Raw genomic sequence first — 12,559 nt, 5'->3', positions numbered from 1 at the left:
TCAGGCCATGGCTCTGGCACCAGTTATCCGTTTCTGTGAGGCCCTTCTGGAGGATATCGGTGTCAGATGTGTTTTCGACTATAGCGCCCAGTTTGCAGTCATCTGCAAACTTTGTCAGCCATAACCCTCCTGTGTTTGCTTGTACTTCAGAAAAGTAGATGCCGAACAAGAGTGGACCCAGGACTGAGCCCTGTGGCACACCACTTGTGACAGGCTTTGAGTCTGACATGGCTCCAGCAACTCTGACCCTGTGGGTTCTGTCACTTAGCCAGTTTGCAACCCATCTTGTGATGTATGGGTTTACATTCAAGCTGATGAGTTTTTCGATGATACCTGAGTGGGGTATTGTGTCAAGGCCTTTGCCAGGTCGAGGTAGGCTGTATGGACTGCCTTTCCTCATCAATGGCCTTGGTGACTGTCTTGAAAAAGTCAACCAAGTTTAAGAGGCAGGATCTGCCTTTGACAAAGCCAAACTGGGTTGGATCCAAAGTCTGCAAGTTCCCTATGTCTTTATTTATGAGTTCCATTATGATCTTCTCCATGGCTTTGCAGATAAGGCTTGTCAAGCTAATGGGGTGGTAATTTCCAGGGTCTGTGGAGGCACCGCCCTTATGAAGTGGGACCACAGTCACCGTGCGCCACTCCTTGGGTACGTATCCTGAGGTGAGGCTAAGATTAAACAGCTGTCCTAACTGTGGGTTTAATTCCTCATTGAGTTCATGAAGCACACAGCCGGGGACACCATCCGGTCCCATGGATGCTGTGTTTTTTGTCTTAGTGAGGGCAGTTCTTACCTGGACATTGGAGGTGTTTGGGGGGCTACAATCCTCTGGAATAGATATCTCTCCTTTTGGGGGGGAGGGGGAGAAGTTTGCACTGAACCTGTCAGCCAGTATGTTAGCAATGTGTGTAGGTTCAGTAATTTTCACATCATTTTGAACTAATTCTGAGCATATCTGGGAGTTTCCTCCTAGGTTTCTAACATAGCTAAAGAAGGCCTTATGATTGTCTTTAGAGTCCTTGGCGATTTTTCTCTCAAAATTTGCCTTGGATGATTTTATGAGAGCTCTTAGTTTTTTACTTATAATGATCAAAGGTGTCTTACCTTTCAAGGATTTTGCTCTATCTTGTAGTAGCTTCCTCCTTTTGTTGTAGAGCTTGTTTATGGCTGGGGTCCACCAGACTGGACGCTTGCCTTTGGTACAGAGAGTCTTAGTTTTGTTTGGGATTGCCTGATCCATGCAGTCCTGTAGGTGCTGGTAGAAGGCATTTGTAAGTGATTCAGCGGTTTGAGTAATGTTTACCACTGGCTCAGGGGCCTTAAAGGAGACCACACTAGTTTTTAGAAGTGTGAAATCGGCTTTTGAGAAGTTTTCACTGTGGTCTTTTTGTTTCAGGTGGGGGTGGGATGAGGACCTCCAGCGAGATTAGTTTATGATCTGATCTCACCAGTGAGGGATATACTTCCGGTGTTGAACATTTTGATCCCATGTTCGTGATGATGAGATCAATTATGTTTTCTCCTCTTGTGGGGATGGTGACTAGTTGTTCCATGGCATTTGAGTTTATGAACTCCAGGAATCTTTGGGTTAGAGTGTTCGGGCTTGAGTAGTGTTCCCAGTCTATATTAGGGTAGTTGAAGTCACCTAGTATGATGGTGTTTGGAGATACATTTATCCCCTCCAATGTTTTCAGGAAGGCCATGTGAGGTTCCTGAGTTTGAGAGGGTGGCCTGTAACATGCTACAAATTGCAGAGCAGTCTTGCCTATGGTTAATTGCACCTGGATGGTCTCCGATGCATCGTGCGTTGCCACCACCCTTGAGGGTGTCATCCTAAACAATTTAAGACAAACACCAAAGAGCACTTTAAAAGTCATTGGTACTGCTACTGCACTCTCCCTCCTTAAACATCCCTACTTCTCATACCTTAATCTACTTTCTACCCTTAACTCACTCTTCTCACTAGCTCTCTCTAATCTTCATTGACTACTCTTTCTACTGTCTTCTAAAATCTATTAAGCAAATCACCTCAGAGAAACATTCTATTGTAATTGTCTTCATGCAACTACAGTATGGTAAAACTGGGTTTTTGTAACCACTTACCCCCAAAATTATCATCTTAATGACATATTTTTTTTTATACATCTTGAAATAGTTTTGCTGTACTCCTGATTATTGACACTGTATAACATTGCATTCCTACTTATTGCCTTGTAATAATCCTGTAACATTGCTGTTTAATGCTAATTTATAATGAAAATTGTTTAAAATGTTGGAGCTTTTCTCCCTGGGCCTCTGCTGAAAAAGGGCTCTTCAGCTCAATCGGACAATCCTGGTAAACAAATGTAAAATAAAATAAATAAATAAATAAAAATAAATAAATTAATACATTTTTGGCTTATTCTTGTAACATAATAGTAGATAATTTATTGGTTGGAGGCAATGGTGAAGCAGAGCATGACAGAAACCTAAAGAAAGTTCTAGACAGAGCACGTGAAGTAAACTTGAAGCTCAGTCCTCTGAAGTACAAATTCCGACTTTCAGAAGTTACATATGTAGGTCATTTATTTACCAGTACTAGTTTGAGACCAGACCCGACCGAGCAAGCAGATGTTCTTGAGATGTCAGCACCAGACAACGTTTAAGTTCTACAGCATTTCGTAGGCATGGTCAACTATTTAGGCAAGTTTTTACCAGACTTCAGTGAGTTGACAGCACTTTTAAGAGAGCAAACACACACAAATGTTGCATGGTTATGGTTAGAACAGTACCAGAAGGTGTTTGAAGACCTCAAGTAGAAAATTGCCAATCCACCTATATTAAGATACTATTTTATTTTTATTTTTATTTTTACATTTGTTTACCGGGAAAGTCCAATTGGATACAGGTCCTTTTTCAGTGGAGGCCTTGGAGAAAAGCTCTAAGAGTAACAAATACATACAATAGAGAAACAAATACAGCCAAGTGAAAAGCAAATACATACAAGATAGTGGTTTCTGACACAATAAGTAGAGCAACAGTAATTTACATAAAAATGGTTGTTTACATTTAGTGGATATATCCAAATGATTATGTACAGTTAAAGTGAAACTACCATTAGTGGTAGATCATGCTAGCAGAGTAAGACCAATGATAATACATGTGAACAAACCAGTTACTGTATTCTTTCCTGTGATGCTTCAAAATTTGGTCTTGGTACAGTTATACCTCATGAGGGCAGACCAATAACCTATACATCTAGAATACTTACCCAAACTGATATGCAGTATGCTCAAATTGAGAAAGAACTTTTGGCAATAGTATTTGCATGTTCCAAGTTTCATGATTATATTTATGGTCAAACTATTCAGATTGAAACTGACCACCAACCTCTAGTTACTATTCTGAAGAAGCCTATGAATTCAGCTTCAGCAAGATTACAAAGAATGATTCTCAAATTGCAAAAGTACAACTTCAAAATGGTCTATACGAAAGGCAAACTACTCTATCTGGCTGATACCTTATCCAGATCACCGAGGAATACAATGGAATGGCTTGACGCAGAGAACTTTGACTTTGACGTGATGGCACTGCATCATTTTTCTACCACTAGGCTTAATGAGTTGAGAGATCACACTAAGACTGATCCAATTTTGCAAAAGCTCACTCACTATATTAATGTTAGATGGCCATCAAAGCAGCCTAGTGTACCACCTGAAGTGCAAACCTATTCTTCTTACAGAGATGAAATGTTGATGGAAGATGGCATTATTTGCAAAGGTCTTAAAATTGTTGTTCCTGCTTCCTAACAACACAAGTACATCCAGATTTTGCATCATGGTCACCCAGTTTCTGCATCCACTAAGAGGCGAGTGAAAGAATTAATATTTTGGCCTTCATTACTGACAGACACTCATAAAGTACTTTCTTCTTGTTCAGTATGCAATAGTATTAGACCGCATTTGCAAAGAGAACTACTTCAGCTAAATTCAGTTCCTGAACTACCTTGGTTGACAGTAGCCACTGATATCTTCAAGTGGAACAATCAACACTACTTTGTATAGGTAGACTCTTATTTGAATTGGTTTGGGATTGATCTACTACCTAATCTAACATCCACTACCATTATTACTAAGCTGAAACAGCATTTCTCAGTCCATTGTAGTCAGCATAAAGTTATTGCTGACAATGGTACTCAATTTACTAGTCAGTTGTTTCAGAAATTTGCAAGAGAATGGGACTTTGTACATGTTACTAGCAGTTCTGAATAGCCACAGTCAAATGGACTAGCTGAACGTGCGGTGCAGAGTGCAAAGCACTTACTTGAAAGGTCAAAGCATGACAATAGCAATGTTTTTTAAATTTGCTTAATCTCAGTAACATACCCCATCATGGTATTCTTGGTTCACCTGCTCAAAAATGTCTTTCCAGGCAAACCAGAACTATGCTTCCTATTAGTTCCAGTTTATTGAGGCCTAAAGCTAAGAACAATGAGACCATCAAGGTTCAATTATTAAAGAAGCTTTCTATCCAGAAGTCCACTTATGACAAGTCAAGCAGATTTCTTTGTCCGTTGATGGAAGGACAGAAAGTGAGAATACACATGGCAAAAGGTATCAATCAGATTGGTCAAGTTACAGGTATATGTGCTGAGCTGAGATCCTATCTTGTAGAATTTGAGGGTATGGAGTACAGGAGAAATCACAAGTATCTTCTTCCTGTACCAGAATCATCATCACAACATTGTTTCAATGACAAAGACTCTAGATCTCAGAGTGAACCAAATGTTGTTCCCATTCCAGAGTGTGTTCCTACCTCTGATTCCATTCCTGAAGATTTTTCAAATAATTCTAAGATTGAACATTTTACAGAGACAGCTCCAGCTGCCAAGTGCAATTCCCAGTTTTACATCACATGATATGGACGAGTATCCAGGCCCAGTGTGAAATATGCAGCAGCGTGGACTTAACTGTGTATAAATGTATCCTATCTTGTGTAAATGCATGATAGAGAACTGTGTGTGATATCTGCATGCCAAATAGAGTCATAACATTGCATGTTTCATTTTCTCAAGAGGGAGGATGTAGATCAGAGTGCATGTGCTGTGTGGTGTGTCTTTAAGAAACATGTCAAAGACCTAACGTGCATGTATAAAGACTGAACACGTGCCATACCTAGTGCCATTTTGAAGCTGCAGCCAGAGAGTAAGCATGTATGAATCCTGTAGTTAGTTTGTATATAGATTTCTTCAGTTAAAGTCAGTAATCATCTATTAAGATGTGTTTGTATAAAATAAAGCTGCTTTAACAGAACTCACGAAGACTCTTCTATTGTGTCCAAAATAGGAGAGCGACACTCAGTCTCTTCTTTTTTCAAAGAGCCCAAGGTTTCTTGGTCTATATAATGCTTTTCCTGATTCTGTTGTATTAATGATCAAAAATTTGCATTTGGAGCTTTTGACAGTTTTTCTAGTGCAAGTATTTTTCTTTTCTCTAATTTCTGTCTTAATCTTTTTGAATATTTTCTATCTGGAAATTCTGGGCTTCTTACATAATGACAACAATCCATAATTTCTTTTTATCCTCAATAGTCCAATCTATCATCCTTATGTTCTTTTTTGGGCCTGTCAGTTTTTGTGGACTACTACTTCCTTCTTCCAACAAGGGGCTAATTTACCAACCTGAGCCTGGCCCAACCCCACTGCCGGAATGCTCCCCTGTCTTGAGGATTCTTCACTGTCAGCTATATAAACTACAGTGTATATATCAGTGTCATCGTGATGACATTTTGTGAAGACAGGGCCCACGTCATGAAGGTACACATCAAGACTCCAGGATGAATTCTGTTCCAGCAATACTACTCTCCTTTCTTGCTGATTTTATTATGTCTCCATTTGGATGCACAGCATCTACTAGCTACCTGCATATGTAGGTTGATGATTTTGTAACTTAGCATGAGTTGTTGTAATGTACTATCTATGCGAGATTTGCTTCTTGGGCATTAGTGTGAAATTCAGCCAGATCCCAATGTGTCTGAACCACTCCAGCTGACATACAAGTTGTTAAGATGGTGAGAAATACACAGCCCCACGGAATCCTTATACGCAGTCCCACAGAATTATTTCTTTTTTTTCAACTATAATTTTTTACATTTTCCTCTTTTTTGCAAAGAAGAAAGAAAACAGAAATATATAAGAGCAAGATACATGAAATATCAGTTTACAATAAACATAATAACATATACAGGACATATGCAATCAGTGATCAGTTAAAAATATGCAAAATTAGCTAACAGTTTAATTGTTCACGTTTGATTGTAAGACAAAACATACTCAGAGCTATGTTACTCTTAATAAATCTGTCACTGAATCAGTTTCATCGAAATATTATAGCCTATCTAACTTTTACTGTATCTTGTAAGGACTGTGTACACTATTTACAGTTGATGTCACCTCTAATGATCAGTATGTTTCCACTTTCTTGACCTTTCCACATTTAAAATCAGTAAAGGTTATACTAATGTTTGGGTGGCCACGGTGGTGCAGCGGTAGGAATTGATGCCTCACAGCAAGAGGTTCTCCAGTTCGATCCTCGGCTAGGGTGCCTTCTGTGCGGAGTCTGCATGTCCTCCCTGTGATTGCATGGGTTTCCTCTGGGTGCTCCGGTTTCCTCCCACATCCCAAAGACATGCTGTAGGTGGATTGGACACTCTAAATTGGCCCTAGGTGTGAGTGTGTGCATGTGTCTGCCTTCTGTGGAAGGTTAGGCACCGGGCTGGCAACTCGACACCGTAAAACTCCACTGCCAGTCATGAGCGGACAAATGATCTGCTGTGGCGACCCCTAACCGGGAAAAGCCAAAAGAAGAAGAAGAAGAAGAAAGTTTATACTAATGTTTATTTTCTTTTTATTTTTCCCTATTTGTTTGGAGTAGTGGTGATGTTGTATTCCCTTGGCTATAGACAGGTATTACCTTATGATTTCTATAACTGTTTTCCAATATTTCTGATAGTATGTTAGTTTTTTAGTCCCACGGAATTCTTATACGCAGTCCCACGGAATCCTTTAGCTTCTTAGGGAAGATGAATACCATCATATTAGTTTTCTTACTCTTCACTAATAGCTTGTTCAAAAATAGCCATTCCTAAAGGTTCTTAAATTCAAGCTGAATTTCCATCTGAACTCTTCCACCAGAGGTAGCCACTTTCCGCATAACAAGATCATGGTTATTCATAGATCTGTTAGGTCTAGGATGGGTTTCATTAACAAGAAAGAACATAAATCTTTCACCAGTAGAGACCCCTTGGAGTACTACTGATTTGATGGTTTCAGTAGCAGATTGGGCAGTATCCACGTGGAATGTTTTATTTTTGTTAAGAACTTATGACACTGGCTAGAATGCTCACTTCCTGAACCAAACTCTTTTTGAGTTTACAAATAAATAATGAGGTCAACCTTGTTTCAAAAGCTATTATTCTGACCATAAAGTGAGTCACATTTTGTTATCCTTTTACACTGCAGCTATAGATGTAGTTAGAAACATATTATATAGCAAATACAGTAGAGAATCTCCTTGAAAATCTAAGCTGAGTGCTGCCCCTGTCCTTTGTTTGTTATGTGAACATGCTTTTTCAAATATTTTAGTAAAGACGGCCGAGACTGGTGAAAGGTCTATAACCTTGTGGAGGGGCTGGACCAGCCCTTGGGACAAGAGTATAATTGCAACAGACCTAATTTATCTATCATCAAGTGAGATGAATGCATAAAGAGCTTGCCCACTATCTCAAGGACCAGATCCAAGCTGCAAATCATCATCATCATCTTCTTTCGGCTGTTCTGGTTAGGGGTCGCCACAGCAGATCACCTGTTTCCATTTTCTTCCTGTCCTCTGCATCTTGCTCTGTCACACCAACCACCTGCATGTCCTCCCTCACCACATCCATAAACCTTATCTTAGGCCTTCCTCTTTTCCTCTTACCTGGTAGCTTCATCCTTAGCATCTTTTTCCAATATACTCAGCATCCCTCCTCAGCACATGTCCAAACCAACATAATTGTGCCTCTCTGGCTTTGTCTCCAAACCTTCCAACCCTGGCTGACCCTCTAATATACTTATTCCTAATCCTGTCCACCCTCGTCACACCCAGTGCAAATCATAACATCTTTAATTCTGCCACATCCAGCTCAAACTCCTGCCTTTTTGTCAATGCCACTGTCTCCAACCCATATAACATAGCTGGGCTCACTACCCTCTTGTATACCTTCCCTTTCACTCTTACAGGTACTTGTCTGTCACAAATCACTCTTGACACTCTTCTCCACCCACTCCATTCCACCTGTACTCTCTTCTTCACCTCTCTTCCACACTCACCGTTACTCTGAACTACTGACCCCAAGTATTTAAACTCATCCACCTTCGCCACCTCTACTCCTTGCATCCTCACCATTCCTCTATCTTCCCTATCATTCACGCACATATATTCTGTCTTACTCCTGCTGACCTTCATTCCTCTTCTCTCTAGAGCATATCTCCATCTCTCCAGGGTCTCCTCCACCTGATCCCTACTCTCACACTACAAATCACAATGTCATCTGCAAACATCATAGTCCACGGGGACTCCTGTCTGGTCTCGTCTGTCAACCTGTCCATCACCACTGCAAATAAGAAAGGGCTCAGAGCTGATCCTTGATGTAACCCACCTCCACCTTAAATGCATCCATCACTCCCACTACAGACCTCAACGCTGTCACACTACCCTCGTACATATCCTGTACCAGTCTTACATACTTCTCTGACACTCCCGACTTCCTTATACAATACCACAACTCCTCTCTAGGCACCCTGTCATATGCTTTCTCTAAGTCTACAAAAACACAATGCAACTCCTTCTGACATTCTCTGTACTTTTCCATCAACACTCTCAGAGCAAACATTGCATCTGTTGTGCTCTTTCCCGGCATGAAACCATACTGCTGATCACTAATCATCACATCCCTTCTTAACCTTGCTTCCACTACTATTTCCCACAACTTCATGCTGTGACTGATCAGTTTAATCCCTCTGTAGTTACTACAGCTCTGCACATCACCCTTATTCTTAAAAATCGGTACCAAAACACTTTTTCTCCATTCCTCAGGCATCCTCTCACTTTCCAAGATTTCATTAAACAATCTGGTTATAAACTCCACTGCCATTTCACCTAAACACATCCATGCTTCCACAGGTATGTCATCTGGGCCAACAGCCTTTCCATTCTTCATTCTCTTCAGAGCCACGCTGCAAATGCAGACATGAAATTGTACCCCATTGAAAGGGACAGCACTTACACTAGCACAATCAGTCTGTAGTAAAACAGTCAAGTCTTTCTCCAGTCTTAAGCTGTCAAGCTAAGGCAACACTGGCAATCTACAAGGGAATAGGCAACTGACACAGAAAGCATAGGTTCCCAGCCTAAAACAGATAGTCCATGTGTAAATCTACAACCAAATGTGGTTATCTCAAATGACTGCACACAGGAGAAAGTTGTGAGGTACTGAGTAAGAATCCTCTCAGGAATTCAGGTTAGGACCACCTCCACCCATACACCTACAAGAGGACCAACAGGCAATTCCCTCCTTTTAGGGTCTAGCAACCACATGCTATGCTGGATAGGCTCATCAGATGTAGGGACCATAAAAGGCAAGCCATGTCAACCTAGAGTGATCCCCAACTAGAAACTAAGAAACAAGACCTCATAATGCCCAGTAACACAGAATATCAAGAGTCCCACTCCCTAACAAGGAGGAAGAAACGTATACCCTCAGGTAAAGGAACAGATGTATCACCTGTTATGGGCTGAAGGGGGCATCTTCTCCCCAGGAAATAAAGTAACTTTACCCAACTCTCTAGCTGGTACAGCCTGGATCTAAACCAACTGATCCACTATTTCTAGGATTCCTAGGAGAAACAGGGATGGAGTGAAATGAGTAGAGTAGCCAAACAGGTGACCTGCCATCCTGATAATGCCTAAAAGATAGCCAGGACAGTTGCTCCTCAGTTGACTCAGCCCGAGCCCATATTGCAGAAGCAAGACCAGTCAAGGACTTCTAAGAGTGTCTGAATAGTGCAGAGGAAGAGGTTTGCAGGAAATGTTACCTCCTGCTGCTAGGGCACCCCCCCCCCCGCAAGGTCTCCTGTTTACCATGGAAGAACAAGAATATAGGCCCCTTTGATTAGCAGTGGTCTGCTTTCCACCAAGGAAGGTATTGAATAAGGGCTGCAGTACAGACCCAAATAACTCTTTCATGTTGAAGGGTGCATCTAGCAAAAGGTAAAAAGAACATCTTATTAAGAAGTTGGGGGGGGGGGCATCTCAGCCCCACCGTTCTGTTCAGGCATGTGACAGAGCCTATCACCCTTGCATTGGTATTCATCACATTCAACACACAGTAGTCTATAAGAGACCTAGACCCACTTAAGCAGTCTCAGAAAGAGTGAAAGAGATGTCTTCCTTGTCTTTGTTCTCAGGAAGGGCCTTGGACACTCATGATTATTATAGCAAGAGAGACTGACACATCATAGTTGAGGACTCTGAGCTCTAATATAATAGAGAATACAACTTTTTTTTCAGACCTGTCTTACATGTAAGCATCCTGTGCACCAGCCAGGAATGGTATATGGTATATAGGAATGCTGGTAGCCTCTTTACCACTCAGACAGAAGTCATCCTTTGGGGTGCTTAGACAATGCTTCACTCCAATCTATTATGTACCAAAAGAAAGAATTCTCCAGCTGAGGGCTGTGGCAGCAATGTTAGTGTACCTCCTGGCTTCTGGAAGGCTGTCTTCAAAGGCAAAAACTTTGTTTTGGTAGGGATGTCCACATAAGGTCCCACATGCCACATGAACCCTCAAAGAAGAAATTGTTCAAGAAATAGTATGAGAAACCTAGAGGCTGAAAAAACTTTGTCCATCTTAACAATCAAGACACCTCCCACTTGTATCACCAGATGACCCAGTGAAAAAGGAATCTCCATGACCTCTGAGAAATCTAAGACTAGGATTGCACAGTTGGTAATACAGGCTCATGTGCAGTACATGAAGGTTGTTAGGCAGACTGGGGTCTGCATGTCACCATGCACACAACATAAGGAGAAAAGGTCTGTGTCACTAATGTTGAAATCACTCTCATTTGTTTCTGCTTCTCACTCTCAACAATCAAATGCCTAATTTCTCATGCCTGGGCTGTGGAGCCTGATCCAGACTTACCCATTGCCTTCCCTGCACTGAGAACTGATCAACCAAGTTAAGCCTGGGGGGAGGCTTAATATCCAAAGCCTTGACACTTCCATGTGACCCCCCCCTCCCCATAGTGATCATTTGACTCACACACTTCATGAGATCAGGCTGAATGGACTCAGGGCCAAGCAGTTCATTCAAAGAAAGATATTGCAACCATCACAGGATGCACTGTTCCCAACCCAACCACAGTATAGGATGCATAACTGTGCTAGGCCTCAAAATGTTTGCAGAAGTGGAGGACTAGAATAGAATCAACCTTCACTAGCTAGGGTGTTGATCAACAATTTTGCATAGACCAGAATGCCAGGGCAAAATACTGACCTTCTTCTGGGAGGACTAGGTCACAGTCAGTTTTCTGATAGAAGTGCAAGGTGCAAAAACTTTATAAGAACCACTGCGTGTTGAGAATGGTTGTTACATCATTCCAGCATGGAACCTACTTCTGCCATCTGAAGGATTCAGACAAATTTCAACAACCAAAGAATTGCAACAAATGGGCAGGGAGTTTTAGGAACTATTACTGATGACAGCATTCATTTAGATCCCAACTATGACAGCAGCAGAAAAGTGACAGGCACAAATTATGAGCTGGCTTGTGTAACTGATGCACAATATCACAGAATGCACCATCACGAGCACATATCTTTCACTGAGTGTGGGAATTTCCAGAAAAAAAGATGTCAGTTAGAGTGGTAGAGATGATAAACCCAATCACATGACTCATCAAAGTGGATACTTGGAACTGGATTTTAGTTACTCACTTGAGATAACTTGAAGGAAAGCAGGCACTGTAAGTAATATGCAAGAACATTTGCAATATTTTTTTTTTAGTTATTTAATCTCCACTGTCACAGAAGCAGTCATTTTTTTCTTTTGGATGTGCATGGCCCTAGTTCCTCACCTAGAATGCTACATGCATACATGCTTGCAGATGCAAGGGAATGCAATATCTTCTCCTGAGGTTATATTATTTCCTGTAAGCACCTCATAAAGCCTGCTGCACTGAATCAAATGCACAAACGATTGCTGCATGACAGCTCCTTTCCTTAATGCAGAAAATTGGGCTATCCTCACTCACAGTACGGATGAGCTGCTGTTCACTCACTCATACTTCCCACCTGGCTTCTCCAGTATCTGAGCAAATAAATAAACTCAGGTTGCCTGCGTCATAGTCAGGACTATATCCCTCTATGCAAACAATGAAAGTGATGCAAGGAAGGTCAGCGAAACACTAAGGTATACAGGAAGGGATATCATCTGTAGAAAGTGATATATTATTACTAATGTATATAGGCAGCTCAT

At 41.2% G+C, this 12,559-nt stretch overlaps 1 protein-coding gene across 4 annotated transcripts in view; it reads right to left on the bottom strand.

Annotated features, from left to right (window-relative positions):
• LOC122801123 (guanine nucleotide exchange factor DBS-like) overlaps positions 1-12,559 on the bottom strand; it is a 3,406,519-nt gene that overhangs the window by 1,268,389 nt on the left and 2,125,571 nt on the right. The window lies entirely within an intron of this gene.

The sequence above is a fragment of the Protopterus annectens genome, chromosome 4.part1 (assembly GCF_019279795.1).
Source record: "Protopterus annectens isolate FY-2018-M chromosome 4.part1, PAN1.0, whole genome shotgun sequence".
Taxonomy (NCBI): Eukaryota; Metazoa; Chordata; order Ceratodontiformes; family Protopteridae; genus Protopterus; species Protopterus annectens.
This window is presented reverse-complemented; position numbering and strand designations above follow the sequence as displayed.